The sequence below is a fragment of the Zalophus californianus genome, chromosome 6 (genome assembly GCF_009762305.2).
Source record: "Zalophus californianus isolate mZalCal1 chromosome 6, mZalCal1.pri.v2, whole genome shotgun sequence".
NCBI lineage: Eukaryota > Metazoa > Chordata > Mammalia > Carnivora > Otariidae > Zalophus > Zalophus californianus.
In genome coordinates this window covers 125441650-125458035 of record NC_045600.1, presented here as the reverse complement: position 1 = coordinate 125458035, position 16386 = coordinate 125441650, and the positions used below count along the sequence as shown (strand labels likewise).

The 16386-nt window shown below is 43.2% G+C and overlaps 1 protein-coding gene across 11 annotated transcripts in view; it reads right to left on the bottom strand.

Moving 5' to 3' along the window:
• Positions 1-16386, bottom strand: part of APBA2 (amyloid beta precursor protein binding family A member 2) — a 232821-nt gene that overhangs the window by 104744 nt on the left and 111691 nt on the right. For 9 of the 11 annotated variants that reach the window (XM_027572490.1, XM_027572488.1, XM_027572487.1 and 6 more), the window contains exon 3: positions 14619-14672. The exons of the other annotated variants lie outside the window; for them this stretch is intronic. The gene's annotated coding sequence lies outside the window, so the exon portion shown is untranslated. The remainder of the gene's footprint in view (positions 1-14618; positions 14673-16386) is intronic. 11 annotated transcript variants of the gene reach the window in all.

The window sequence follows — 16386 nt, the reverse complement described above, 5'->3', positions numbered from 1 at the left end:
CCAAATTTAAATTCTAAATTTATATGTATTTAGTCATATGCTCTCAAAATATATAAAGGGGAAAATTGACAGAACTATAAAAAGACAAATCTAAAATCACAGTGGGATACTTTAACACACTTCTCTCAGTAAATGATATCACAAGCAGAAAAGAGTCAGAAAGGAAATAGACATGAACACCAAAATTACCAAAATTTTCCTTGTTGATACATGTAAATTACTGTACCAAGAAACTACACACAAGTGCACAGAGAAAATTTTATCAAAATTAATCATATGGTGGGCAAATCTGAGTCTAAGCAAATTTTTAAATGTTAAAAATCATAAAGGATATGTTTCTAACTACAGTATATATAAGCAAGAAATAAACAACAAAAATGTGCCTAGAAAATATGCAGACATTTGGAAATTAACCACTTTGAAATAACTCACATATCAAAGAAGAAAAGTTATAAAAATTAAAAATATTTAGGGGCACCTGGGTAGTTCAGCCAGTTAAGCATCTGCCTTCAGCTCAGGTCATGATCCCAGGGTCCTGGGATTGAGCCCCACATCAGGCTCCTGGCTCAGGGGGGGAGCCTGCTTCTCCCTTTCCCTCTGCCACTCACGGCCCCCCGCCTCATATTCTCTCACTCTTTAATAAATAAATAGAATCTTTAAAAAAAACTAAAAACATTTGAACAGATTAATGAAAATACAACATATCAAAAAATAGTGTTACATACTCATATTCATAACTGCACTTTTCATAATAACCAAAAGGTGGGAGGCCATCCAAATGTCCATCAATGGATGAATGGATAAATAAAATGTGACACAGGGGCACCTGGGTGGCTCAGCTGTTAAGAATCTGCCTTTGGCTCAGGTCATGATCCCAGGGTCCTGGGATCGAGTCCCATGTCGGGCTCCCTGCTAGGCGAGAAGCCTGATTCTCCCTCTCCCACTCCCCCTGCTTGTATTCCTGCTCTCACTATCTCTATCTGTCAAATAAATAAATAAAATCTTTTTTAAAAAACACGACATATACATACAATGGAATATTATTCAGCCTTAAAGTGGAAGGAAATTCTGACATATGGTACAGCATGTATGAAATGTGAAGACATTATGCTAAGCTAAAAAAAGCCAGTCATAAAGACAAATACTGTAGGATTCCTACTTATATCAGGCACCTAGAATAGTAAAATTCATAGAGACAGAAAGTAGAATGGGAGATGCCAGGGGCTAGGGACAGGGGGAAAAGAGAAGTTACTGTTTAATGGGTGTAAAATTTCAGATTTGAGGGATAAAAAAAGTCCTCAGGGATATGTTTCACAACAATGTGAATATAGTTAACACTATTGAACTACACACTTAAAAATGACAAATTCTTTGTTATGTGTTTTTTAACCATAATAATTAAAAGTAGTAGATTACAGCTAAAGCAGGTATACAGGGAAATTTATAACTTTCACATCCTTTATTAGAAAATGAAAAAGACTGCAAAAATAAATAATCTAGATACCCATTTACTTTCTTTAAAAAAAAAGATTTGAGGAAAAGAGAGCAAGCTCACTCTTTAGTGGGAGGGACAGAGGGAGAGGGAGAAAGAGAATCTCAAGCAGTCTCCTCACTGAGGCAGGGCTCGATCTCATGACCCTGAGATCAAGACCTGAGCCGAGACCAAGAGTTGGTCTGAGCCACCCAGGCACCCCCACGGGAATATTAAATTTATGAATCCCTAGTGAGACTGATAAAAGTGGAAGTGAGAAGTAGGAAGAGGAAGCATGCAAAATTACAATATTAGAAATGAAAAGGTAGATAGCACTTATAAAAGATAACGAAGGACATTATAAATAACACAAATAATTGTGACAATGTTTACGAAATGCACAGCTCCCTGAAACACAACTTAGCAAAACTGACACTAGAAGAAAAAAAAAATCCAAATGGTCCTGTATCTACCAAAGAAATTGAATCTGTAATTAAACTTCTGAAATAATTTCCAACCCCAGTGGCTTCCCAACTGAACTATTCCAAACATTAAAGGAAGGAAGGGAAGGAGGAAGGAAGGAAAAGATAAAAGGAGGCCCCTGGGTGGCTCAGTCATTTGGGTGTCTGCCTTCAGCTGAGCTGATGATATCACAGTCCTGGGATCAGAGCCAATGTGCGTCTCCCTGCTCGGAGGGAAGTCTGCTTCTCCCTCTCCCTCTGACCTTTTCCCCTGCTTGTGCTCTTGAGCGCTCTCTCTCAAATGAATAAATTAAAAAAATCTTAAAAAAAAAAAAAAAGAAGGAAAACACCAATATTGCCCCAAATCTTCCAGGGAACATAAAAAGAGGAAATACCGCCCAACTCACTTCATAAAGTCATCATTATCTTGATACCAAAACCTGACCTTGACATTAGAGGAAAATAAAATTACAGGTAAATCACTGTTAAACACAGTTGCAAAAAAACTATTAAAAATTATTAAATCAAAAGAAGTTATACATAAAAATTATATCACATCAGAAATCAGTTGGATTTAGTCCAGAAATGCAAGGTTGGTTTAATATTCAAAAATCAATCAGATAATTCACATTAATTAAAGGGAAAATATTCAAAGATTATTTTATTAGATGCAGAAAAAGTATTTGATAAAATTCAAACCCAATTCATGATAAATCTGTAGCAAACTAGAAATAAAAGGGAACTTTCTTACTCTTATAAATACTATTCCCCCCCCCAAAAAATGAGAGCAACCAGCTTAATTCAAAGTGAAATACTGAAAGATTTTCCCCCCAAGAGGGGAATTATTGAACTGGGGCTTGCAATCAGTGCAAAAAAAAAAAAAAAAAACTCTCATTATTCATAGGCAACATGATTATACATGTAGAAAATCTAAAAGAACTTACAAATAAATTATTACAAGTAATAAATGAATTTAACAAAGTTGCTAAATACAAGGGAAACATATAAGAAACAATCACATTTAGGGGCACCTGGGTGGCTCAGTCGTTAAGCGTCTGCCTTTGGCTCAGGTCCCAGGGTCCTGGGATCAAGCCCCGCTTCTCCCTCTCCCACTCCCCCTGCTTGTGGTTCCCTCTCTCGCTGTCTCTCTGTCAAATAAATAAATAAATAAACCCTCTAAAAAAATCGCATTTATAAATACCCGTGAAAAGCAATTATAATACAGAATTTAAAAAAAAAAAACAACCACTTATGACAGCAATAAGAACAGCAAACAAAACAGTACCCAAATACCTTGGAAGAAATGTAACAAAAGATGTGGTATATACAAAACTACAAAATGTATCAGGAAAACTCAAACTCAAAGAGAAATAAATGACAGGTTTGTAGATTGGAAGACAATATTATAAGGATATTAACTCCCTCTTAATGAATCTATAATTCAAAGGACTCACATCAAAATGTCAGCAGGATTTTATGAGCAAGTGTCTGTACAGAAATTGATGGAATGATTCTAAATTTTATATGGGAACGCAAAGGGCCAAAAACAGCAAGATAATCTTGAAGAATAAAACTGGAGGACTTAAAATGAGCAGAAGTAAATACTTATTATAAAAGCACAGTAATTAAGATATTATGGTATTAGTGGTACTGGTACAAGGACAGACCAACAAACCTGCAGAAGTGAACAGAGTCACACACATACAGTAATTTTGAACATTGTGGTATGTGGTCATGCCACGGATGATGGGATCTCCCTCCCCACACAAAATTGGTTTGGATGTTGAGACTGGTAAATGCACCAGTTATCAAGAGGGTCTGAAGAGATTAATTACTCACATATCGCTCTTCCTGGGGAGAACATGGCAGGCACAAAAGCCAGGCCAAAAATGCCCTTAGTGGCCATGGTGGTTAGGATATGAGACCACAGAGGAATGTGCATGCAGAGGCTGAGGATGATGTTTAAACTTCCCACCACCACCACTCAAGGTTATATGCAAGCTTTCTTATCAGCTCTCCCAGATGTGGGGCAGAAGGAAAAGCAGGAGGCAGGGCTTGAAAGCAGCCAGCAAACACCAAAAAATGGAATCAGACCTTTATTCCACTGGAAGGAAAATAAATCTTGATGTCTACCTCACACCATATAAAAAAAAAATCAACTCCAAGTGGACTGCAGATCTAAAAGTGAAAGTTCAAACAATAAAGCTTCTAGAAGGAGAAGGAGAATGTTTTCATGTTCTTGGGTATGCATAAACTTCCTAAACGGGGCACAAGAAGCAATTATCTCAAAGGAAATAATTCATAAACTAGGCTTCTCTTCACCAAAAGATACCACTAAAGTGAGAAAGGAAGACTAAGAAAATGTATGGAATGCTGGCCTCAAACTAAGTTATCAGTCACTGAGCATGTAAAGAAATCCTACAAAGCAAAAAGAGAAAGAAAACCCAACAGAAAAATGAGCAAAAGACTCACACAGGAACTTGACAAAAGAAGATACCCAAAAGGAGAATGAAAATATTTTTTTTTAAAAAGACTCCGCATCATTAGTTTTCAGTGAAATGCAAATTAGAACCACAGGATCCCACTCTATATCCATCAGAATCAACATCAAAATGGCAACACATGGGGGTGTGGGACAACTAAAACCCTTACACTTACAGGTGTGGGTGGAATTTGTTACAACCACTTCAGAAAATTGATCGGTAATGGTCACTAAAATATAAACGTACCCATGCCCTCTGGTCCACCAACTCCATCCCTAAGGAAATCAATAGAAATGCAATTACGTGTGCACCGTGTGCACTGGATCAATGTTCCCGGCAGCAATAATGACCAAAAACTGGAAAAATCCACATTTCCATCAAAAGTAGAATGGGTAAATTCTAGTATATTTACACACTATACAACTGCATGACAATGAAGACCAATCAACCACTGCCCACTCCACACCACGAATGATTCTCATTGAGTAAAAGAAGCTACGACAAGAGTACAAGCTGTAGAAATTCATTTATTAAAAAATTCAAGAATTAGCAAAAATAGTATTTGGTGGTAAGATTCCAGTTACTTTTGAGTAAGGAAGGAAGGATGTGGCTGGGAGAGAAGGTGAGGGGGATTCTTGGGTTCTAGAGATGCTTCCTTTCTTCGTGGGGTGACAGTTTCACAGATGTGTTCACTTTGAGAAAATTCATGGCAATAAACACTTAGGATTTTTATACTTTCTGTTCATTTAACTCCAAGTTAAAAAACTTATTTGAAAAAAAATAATATGGTCGATATTGCTGGTTGGTCCTGCACACTATGCAATTAACAACAGATGCTCTGAAAAGGTGAGTCTCCAGAGCCTCCTCCCACTTTCAGTCAACTTTGTTAGGAAGTCCAAGTGGTCATTATGGGGTGTGGACCGTTATAGGCAAGGAAGAGGAATGCAGTTCAGATGAGACTAGAGAAGCCACCATATTAATGGGCAGGGGCTCATCTTTTAAAGTTTTCCTTCAGATTCCATTCTGAGCCACTAATGCCTGTTGTCAAGGCACTATAAACACTGCCCTCATTTCTGTGAGTCAGGCTTCCTGATTCCTCTATGATGCCACAGAGGTAAGGCCACCTGGGGAGGGCACCCAGGCTAGGCTCACTTCTGATAGCCAGCACCTGGAAGGAGGCTCCAGCCTGCTTCCCCTACACACACACACACACAGAGACTCACACTCACATACATGCACACACACTCACACTCACAGACTCATACACACTCACACAGAGACTCACACTCATGTACACTCAGACACATAACTGGACTCATACACACTCACAGAGAGACTCACTCATACACACACATACTCACACAGACTTATACACAGAGACTCACATACACACACAGACTCACACTCACAGACTCACGCACTCAGAGACTCACACTCACTCAAATACACTCAGACACAGACACATAATCGGACTCATACACACTCACACACACTTTTAGACTCACTCACATACACACACACAGACATACACACAGAGACTCACTCACATAAACACACACACGCACACAAAGACTCATATACACTCACTCACACTCTCTCACACACATACTCACACACACTCCATCTTGATAAAAGCATCATAGAGAACAGCTTCCCACCTGGACCAGACCAGCGGAGAAGGACAGACACACGGTCTTGAGGACATTTGGAGCAGAGTAACAGCAGAGAGGAGAGACTGGAAACCAAGTCCCGGAACAACGGAAAGACAGAAACTCAGGGGTGTGAAGAATAACCGTAGGTAGAACCTACATGTGTTAAGAGTTTCTGTGACCAGCCCTGTGCTTTTAATAATAACATTCAAGAATACGGTGCTGTGTTCCTTCTGTTTTTTTTAAATGTGGTAAAATAAAAAGAACAGCAAATTTACCATCTAGCCCGTTTTTAGGTGTATGGTTCAGTGGCATTAAGCACATTCGCACTATTGTGCGCCCAGCACTACCATCCATCCCCAGAACACTTTCCTCTGGCAAAACTGAGCTCTCTGCCCATTACACTCCCCCACCAGCCCTCCCCACGACGCTGTGCCTAGAAGCCTATCTTCTCTGTAAGACAGAAATCACCACATCCACTTACATGGTTTAAGGAGCTCTGATGAAACCTGATTCTACCTATGTCTGGCACACCTCTGTGTTCAATCACAGAACACTCCTGTTGCCTCTGGATCTGAGGTATATGGGGAAGGAGTGTGCTGACAGAAGAAGTGAAATCATCTGCAAGCTACCTTCCACCCAGGCAGCTGCCCGGTGCCAATACAGCACCTCACAGAGAAAACAGGCAACCATGTACTTTCAGAGGCTGAAGGAATCCTTGGTTTCATTAAGTTGCCCACAGAGCAATGAATGTGGGCACAGCTAGGGTGGTGTGAACTCCAGCTTGCACCCCACCCCACCCCCACAGAGGCCTGGGGAAGGGAAGGAAGCTATGATTTATCTCTAAGCTAATCGCTCCCTGAAGCTGATGGATTTTCTGATGTGAAATCTCACTTTGTCGCATGCAGGAGCTAATTTTCCTTGGCAACTGACAAGTCTCTCTGCCTGGAACAACATCCCAGCACTCCTGTCACACGACGTCCCCACTTTGCTATAGGACTCGAGTCAAGACTGTCAAGACTGAGTATAGACAAAAAAGCCAGACAAACACCCCGATGAGTGTCGTTTTCCTCAGGCAGGGCCTGGGGAGGCCACACAGACATTCCACATTTTCAGGGCTCAAAATGGTGGTGGAGGTCGGTTGTCTTTGGGAGCTACTTTCAGAACCTGGGTGAGTCAAATCCACCCTCCTAAAGTACACTTGCCACTACTGGAGACATTTGTTCAAAAGATGAATGCAGGTGCTGAATGTACATCCATCGTGGTGACTCCTTTCTGCTCTTCACAGACTTGACTCCCGCCTCCCAGAGACAACAGGGGTCACGGCCAGAGGGAGCCTTCTCCTCCATCGCTCCCTCCAGAAAACACGCAGCTCTCTTCATTGGCACCCAGGCTCCATGTTCCCTCCTCGCTGTGTCTGTTACACGTCTGTCTGTTCTCTCCTCATCCGTGAACTACACTCAACAATCAATTTTCCACCTCCACAGAAAAATACCTTGTTCCCTTTTGTGCCCACCCCTTTCTCTTCTCCCCTTCTTAGTCAGTGTTCGTACAAAAGAAAAATCCCACAGCCACTTTCTCTGCCTTTTAAAAAAAATCCTTTACGGTCTTCCAGTGACTCCCACCTGGTCACTGAAAATCCTCAGCCCCCTTCCCTCCTGGTTCCCGCCCACTTTGCCGCCATTCTCCTCAGGCTCCCCTGTGCAGTCCTCCACTCCTCACGGAGATCACCCCCACCCGTGGCCTCAGCCAGCCTGGCTAAGGGACAGGCCCCTCAGCCTCACCCTCCACCCCCTCAAAAGCTCCGTGGCCCTTCACGAAGTAGGAATTGGACCATTCTTTTTCCACCTCAAACGGAGTCTTTTCTCCCTCTGAGCTCCCATCTCCTGCTCCCTCCACATGGCTCTGGCAGCTTGTCCACCAACCCTACCAGCCTTTTATTCAAGACAAGTCGTCTCTCCCCAGGAACCGTATGAGGAGCCTCCAACGCCTGGGCCTTTGCCCTCCCACCTGCCTTCCACAGACACCTATGCGTCAGCCCTCTGCTGAAGACCTGTCAGGATTCTCTGTGGCCAACTGCACAGGACAGCCTGACCTCTGCGACCTCATCCTCTGGTTCCTCCGTCAAGCTAGTCCAACTGCAGCTGGCCCTTGAACAACATGGGTTTGAACTGAATAGGTCCATTATACACAGATTTTTTTCAATAAACACAGTACAGTACTATAAATGTACTTTCCCTTCTTTAGGCCTTTTTAATAACCTCTTCTTTTCTCTAGATTACTTTACTGTAAGAACACAGTATGTAATACCTAGAACATACAGAATATGTGTTAATCAACTATTTATGTTACTGGTAAGGCTTCTAGTCAACAGGGGGCTATTAGTAGTTAAGTTTTGGGGGAGTCGAAAGTTATACACAGATTTTCAACCACACGGGGCAGGCAGGGATGTGTGAAAGTCAACGCTTTCACACCTCCTAGAAAGACCTTGCCAGGAGGTGGGTGGTGCTCCCTCCCTGACCCCTGAGGCCAGGATCCGGTCAATGACATGGCCTTCCTTGTAAATAAGGGTCTCTGCCACGGCTGGTAACAACCACAGGACCCCTTCCACGGCCCAGGAGCTGAGCCAGGAACTTCTAAGTGCTTTCACCTTGACAGCCACTATGAAGGGCCGGTGAGCCACCACCATTTTCCCTGCAGACTGACCCAAGGACATTAAGTGATTTGTTCAAGAAAGGAGATGAATCTGTGGCGGCTCCAGACTCCATGAAAGCAAAACTCGTGCTCTGCCACAATAGAGGAGACCCCCGCAGGGTTCCTCTGGAAGACTTAAGGAATGGTTCCATAAACATAGATGTTGTTTGTCAACCAGTCCAAGCACAAGCTACAGTATAAAAATTGTTCTCATTTTAGCATTCCCTGGTGTATCTAGAAGCACATGTGGTCCAAGTCAATTTGGAAAATGATGAGTTAAACAGAATTAAGTAAGTTATTTTCTTTCAGGACTTCAAAACACCTTTACTATGGCGCTTTGGGACTCTCCAAGAGGGGGCAGTATGCACAGTGCATCCCCAGCCTGTTCTGAATGCGGATTACTATTTTCAGGAACATCTCATGGGACTCCAGAGAACACAGTTTGAGAATGCCAGCTTACACGCTCATGTAATTAATTAGAACTGGGTCTGATTAATTAGATTTGAATATCATTAATAACAAGTTACATACAGTAACGGGTACCTTCCTTCAACTTAATCACACTAATTATGTTGGGCTCAACGTAGAAGCAGCTCATCGTGCTATTTTTTTAACACATTTTTCATCTTTTAAAAAAGGTGTTGATGAAATTTTGTCTCTCTTAACGTGCAACTTAAAAAAAAAAAAAGTCAGGTGTCGGAGCAGGCACTTTCAAGTATTTGAAGACACACATACCAAGGCTGAAAGCAAATCATAATGGCCAGCTCCACCTCCCTGTGCCTCTCCGGGAAGGACACCAATAATATTGGGGAGCTATTATTACATGTCACATACTCTCCATCCATGATGTGGTTCATCCTCACAACCACCCCCAAAAACCATGAGTTCCCATTTACAGATAAGGACAACGAGCTTCTGGAAGTTTAAGAAACCAGAACTACATGATGATCACAGCCTTCCAGAACATCCACTATCCACAAGGCACTGGGCTGGACATTGTGATGGATGCAGAACAAGTGGGCTTGCAGGTCCACAGAGAGATCAGCAGCGAGGCAGGAAAGCATTGAGCAGGCTCACATGGGGCTTAAAGGTCCAACCAAGGCCCCAAAGAGGGTGGCCCATGAGCCCTGTCTGTCCAGATGGGGAGAAGCACACAGAAGAGAAATCGGCTACACAGAGCCAAAAAAAGGACCCATGGAGACACTGCTGTGGAAACAACAGGTCAGAGCAGTGTGCCAAAGCCTGGCTTGTTCATCCAAGATATAGAAACAACCCAAATGTCCATCAACAGATGAACTGATCAAGAAAATGAGGTATATATGTATAAGGAAATAGTATTCAGCCTTTAAAATGAAGGAAATCCTGCCATTTGCAACACCACAGATGGACATGGAAGACATTATGCCAAGTGAAGTAAGGCAGTCACAGAAGGACAAATGCTGCATGATTCCTCTCATATCTAAAGTCCTCAAAGGCACAGAAGTAGACAGTAGAGTGGTGGTTGCCAGGGGCTGAGGGGAGGGGGAAATGGGGAGCTGCTGAATAGGTGGAAAGTCTCAATTATGCAAGACGACTAAGTTCTAGAGAACCGCTAGGAACCATAACGCCCACAGTTAACAGTAAGGCACTGTGTACTTCAAAAAAATGTTTAAGAAGGTAGATCTCAGGTTAGCTGTTCTTACTACAAAACAAAAAACAAAGGGACACAAGGAAACTTTGGGGAGGTGATGAGTTCATTACCTGAATTGTGGTGATAGTAACATGAGTGTATGCGTATGTCCAAACTCACCAAACTGTATACAATGATGTGCAGTTTTTTGTTTGTTTGTTTACCATTTATACCTCAATAAAGCTGGGAAGAAGAAAAAAAGAAGTGCTAACCATTTCTGCATTCGATGAGACGAATGCAGAACCACTTACAAAAAGGTGAGCCTCGAAAGCCAGGAGTTCCAGTTGAGTTAGAGGATTAGCTAGTAAGTAGGAGCAAGATCACCCTGCCAGGGGGACACATAATACAAGAGCAGAGAGGTTTGTGTGGGCATACAGCGAGGTGTCACCTGGCATAGACCCTCTTCTTTTATCAACTTTCTCAAAGGTGCAGGACTAAGTGTAGAGAGTAACGTTAACAAACATCCATGAATACACCCTTCAGGCTTCCCCAACATTATCATCCCCACTTCCTTCTTCTTCATATTATTTGCTCGTTTTTTTCAATTACGTTGTCTTTTTCCTAATTGATTTGAAAGAGTTCCTTATACAGACAGAATGCTAATCCCTTACAATAAATGCATCTCAGATACTTATTCTAGGTAGTAATTTGCTTTAAACTTTATATAGTGTCTCTGCTCTTAAAGAAGTTGCTAATATTGGTGTTTAATTAATCAGTCTTTTCCGTGGCTGTGTGTTTGTCTTATCTTGTCCTACCTCAAGGGCATACAGAAAATCTCTTCTCTACATTTTAATATCTTGCCCTTCATTGTCGTTAATTCTGTTGGCATCTACTTGTGTGTATGATGTGAGGTAGGGATCTCATTTTATCTTTTCCCATGTGGACAACCAGTTGCCCTACATCACTTCCCACCTGATCAGTAACATATCTCTGCCACCTCCTGGGTTCCTGTGCCTGTGAGAGTTTGTTATCAGGCTCACTATCCTGTCCATCCTCCCTACACAAATATCACACAATCTTAACTGTAACGTTCCATCAGGAATCTCACCACCTCACCCTTATGCCAGCTTCCCCTAACATTCCAGCATTGTGTTTTCTTTTAAGGTCTAGTAGCTGGGAATTTCACTGCCTTCTTTGCATCCTATACTTCAGAATCATTCTTGGTCAGATTTTGCATAGCACTTTTATGTGCAAGAGCATGTGGACATCATAGCAGGGAACCATTTTCACAAACGCAATGTCTTCTAACTTCACAGATTTTCTGAGACTTCCCATGATTTAAACATAGCTTATTAATTCTCCCACCATTTCTTCAGGAAATCACTAGTTGAATTTATATCCAGTTGGCCCTTGAACAACATGGGTTTGAACTGTGCGGGTCCACTTATATGTGGATTTTTTTTAAAATAAATACACTACAGTACTGTAAATGTAGTTTTTCTTCCTTATGATATTCTTAAAAACATTATCTTTTATCTAGCTTATTATAAGAACACAATACATAGCACATATAACATAAAAATATGTATTAATCAAATGTTTATGTTATCAGTAAGGCTTCCAGTCAACAGTGGGTGATTAGTAGTTAAGTTTCTAGGGAGTCAAAAGTTATATGCAGATTTTCACCCATGCGAGGGTCGGTACCCCTAACCTCACATTATTCAAGGGTCCACTGTGATTACAAGTCACACATCCTGTAGGGTTGATATCATAGGATAGTGAAGCCGAGGATTTCATTCTCCCGGGGGGGAAAAAGAGAACACAGCCCCAAACTTTTACAGTAAGTGGAAGCATATTCACCAAGCTATTCTGTGAGGAGATGTCAGGCACAAACTCTGGGTATTAGTATTCTGATGTTACAGAAGGGTTCATTTGCAGTAGAAAAAAATAAATAAACACAGGTCTCTTCTCTCTGCAGCTCTCTTCACAGAGATTCATTCTAGCATAATTGACATTTAAAAATATCCATCTCATTGCCACTTTTCTCTCACAGAAGAAATATGCTTTTCTGCAGGGAAGCTGTAGAGAATTGTGATGAGCATATTCACTTAAATGGCAGTCCCATTACACCTCAGATGGGTGAGTGCAATTGAAAGAGAGCGAGACGGCTTGTCTATTGCAGCTGATTTTGATACTCTAATAGGATTTCAGGACACATTAAGATCCCACTAGGTCTTTTTTGGGCTCAGGAGAAAAAAATACCTTATATCTTAGAGGCACACATAGAATTGCCCTGCAGCTCCATCAGAAGGCAACGACAACCCCAATTTCATTTAGATAAACTTCAAGAAGCCAATTTCACGGTGGACAGTTCCTAGAGGACCGATGGACTGCACTGGCTCTTTGACCTGGGGCTCCCAGAAGAACAGAATTTCACTGCAGTTTATGAGACCCCTTCCCCATAAGAATCTCTCTCTTTACAAGCTATCCTTGCTGCCAGTTACACATGAAATCTCCTCCGTTCCCAGACTCCCCAAAAACTCTTCAGCATTGTCACAGCTGAGGGCAGGTGACGCACCTCCTATATTTGAGGCTGACAGATGTTTACGAGTCTAAAATCCAAAGGCCTCAGGATGGAAAAGGCCTCACTGAGAGCACAGAATTCATAAACTTTAAAGACCAACAACCGAGGACAAGTTCAGAAAAATGCTCATTTATTCTTATGCCCAAACGTATTACAAGTCAAGCAGTTCCTCCGACATTTCACCCTCTGCTTCCTTGGATAGGGGCTGACTGTTCTAACTCTTAAATGTCTTATGACTGTGCCCCCCTCTCGACCCCCAAAGCCACCGCAGAATCCATCCAGGACATCTGTGACAAGAACACCCCCCAGTATGATGGGAGGTGAATTGCTGCCCATGCACAACACAGGGCTCCTCATGCGCGGCTACCTATGCCTAGGACAGAGGCTGCATTAGAAATTAAAATAAATGCACCTGCCTTGACTTACAAAAGAAGGCTCTTTCTGTAGCCCTAAACAGCAGTCCCTGTGTCCTTCTGCCACCCCAGAGGCAAGACAGTGGTTTGAGACCCAGGTACTGATGCTCTGGTGTCCCAACCCTGCCCCTGCTGGTTTTGATCTTTATCCTCAGAATTGGCACAGAGCTTCCCCACTGGGAAACCCCAAATCTTCCTCTCCTTTGGAAGTCCCCAATCCACTACACTCCCCTGAATATGACGCTCTGGATTGCTGACCGCGGGCACTGCCCTATCCAAGCCCAGCAGTTTTCCCTCCCATAGATGGATAAAAACCCACGGAATCCATCAGAAGCTCAGACCGGCTCTGGCATCAAGACACAGAGACCACTCCTGGCTTGGCTTCCTCACCTCCAACAACAGTCTTCTCTCCACGCTGCTCTCCAAACATACCCCATCTCCTATACCAGCGTCCCCACAACGGAGCCACTGGGGATCTTTGGTCCAGGAGAAAGAGCACCTACTCATCTTCAGTCAGAACATATCTCCTACAAGTGTCCCCTGTGCCAGGCACTCAGGGGGCACCTGGGCTACAAAGACCTGTGCAAATCTGCTGCTGTAGGTCCTACCGACAAGAGCAAGCCAAGTGCCAACCGTAGGCCAGTGGCATCAGGACACCCTAGCTTCACCCGCAGGGCAACATCAACATGGGCCGTCCCTCATCCCTGAGCAGCTTAGAAGGGCTCTTTCTGATCCAAGTTCGATTCTTCCTCTCAGTGTCCTGATATGTCACGGGGGTGCATTTCTAGTTAGACTCGCAAGGTTGCCCAAGTTTGACAGTGAAAGGTTGTACATAGTGTTTGTCTAGCTATTTTTGATATAAATTGTTATCAAGGTAGGAGGTACACAAAGAGGTGCCAGAATCCAGTGACAACTATGGGTTTCAGAAGCACTAATATAGTGAGGAGGGGACTGGGGGAGGGTGTTGCTGTTGTCTTGGGGGTGGCGGGAAGAAGGGTCCATTCCAGGCAACATTAGTGCCCCGCAGAGAGCCCAGTGGCCACGGGCTCCTTGGTTGTGAATCAAGGCCCAGCCTCACACTCCCTGTGCGCAGACTACCACTGAATCACACATCCACAGCTTCCCAGGAAATAAAGAACTGTGGCAAATGCCCAGATCCACCTGAAATGTAGCGTCCCTCGAGTAAAACAATTCCATTTCACACATGTCCGAAGCAAAACCTCACTCCATGCAAGGCGACCTTATATTTCTTACCGAAAACAAGTGGTTTGGTAATGGCCCCCAAAACCTTCCGGTGACGAAATCTTTCTGGAATAAAACAGAAGGAAACAGAGGAAGTTACTTGGGTTTCCGAAAAGACACCGGGTGTTCATATAGAGCCCTTTCAAGTATAGACATTTGAATGAGTGAGAGGTTTTGAATTACCTGTAAAAGTGACCTGATTATAATTCTAATGAGATGATCACAAATTACCAGAAACAAATAATTAAAATGTTTCTTTAGCCATTCCTCACATAATTATCGCCTTAAGAACGTCGTGTTGGGCAAATAAAGCAATGGTTTGTGTATCACTCTGAAAGGAGAGACTATCCGCATTTTAATGAATCGCCTCAAAGCCCTCATGAATATGTATTTCCCCACAACAAAGCTTGACCCCACGAGTGTGCAGAGCCGGTATTCTGAGACACTTTCAGAGGGAGGCGGGTGTGCCTGTGGGGGCTGGAGGGGGGTGAAGAGAGATTAAAGCAAAGAGAAAGAAAAGCGGGCCACCGTGCATTTCCTCTGCCCAAGTTCACAGCCCTCACCCTTCCTCTTGGGCAAGAGAACAGAAAAGAGGCCATCGGGTTTCACACTCCTCTTGGACAGCGAAAGCTTTGCAGATGAAAGCTGAAGAGGAAGTCTGATATATTCTATGTTCCATGGCTCAAGGTGAGGCCCTGGGTTGGATCAGGAATTCAAGGTGGGGGCAGCAGATGGTCAGAGAGCGGGAAGCCTGGGGTGGTGCAAGAGGAGTGGGATTTCTTGGTCTGAAACATCACATCCGAATTCCTCTTTTTCCCAACATAAAACAGTATGCTAACTATACTGGAATTTAAATTAAAAAAAGAAAATCCTCTTCTCCCTCCAATTTAGCTAAAGACACAAGGCATTATAAAGGAATGCCTTTGTTCCTTTCAAAACCACACCAATGGCAGCCTCCTCCCCGGGGCCTCAACTGCTGGGAACAGAACGTCTAAGAGCATTTCATGAATAGCTGTGCTGGCTGGACAGCTCACCTTCAGTCTGGTCCCAGGGTCTGAAGTCACAGGGATGACATCATGCTTGGGGGGAAGGTAATAGGGTCTTGGCTCTTGGCACAGGCAGACAGAGGCTTCTACTTTATCACAAAAGTCTAACCTGGACCCAGTGTTGACTTTCTTTTCAGGAGAGTCACTCTCATTTCCCTAGACAGACATTTCTAACCGTGGGTTTTAATCAGGGAATTTGGGGGAGTTCCCTGCCACCCCAAACTGGCCCACTGCAGAAGCCTCTAGTCCAGATATTTAAAAAAAGGATTGGCTCTCCCTTAGAAGGCTGAAGATGCTTTCATTCTGACCAAGCCATTTGTATATCTGTAATCTGCTTGCCTCTGCTCAGGGGGAACTCAGCATCCACACAGTTGTTCAATTTCTTCCAAAGGTACGGTGCTTCTGTTGCCTTTCCAATGCCTTTACACCGTCGGCCCGTTTCATCACATGTAAAGCATGGACAGTAAGATCAATCTCAAAGGTGGCTGGGAAGGTGAATGCCACAAATCCCCCAAAACACTGCCTGGGAGCCCATTAGCATCAAACAGTATTTCCTTCTTTACCCCCAAACCCCACCATCCCAGGACCTCCAAAAAGAAGTGATGTCAGGGTCGGTGCACACACTAAATGCTACGTCCAGAGGCAAGAACACTTCCCTAGTGGTCCTAAGACAGGGCCTCAATTCCTTACTCTGTTACAAGTTGGCTCTGTGAACTCAAGCAGGTCCGTGAGAA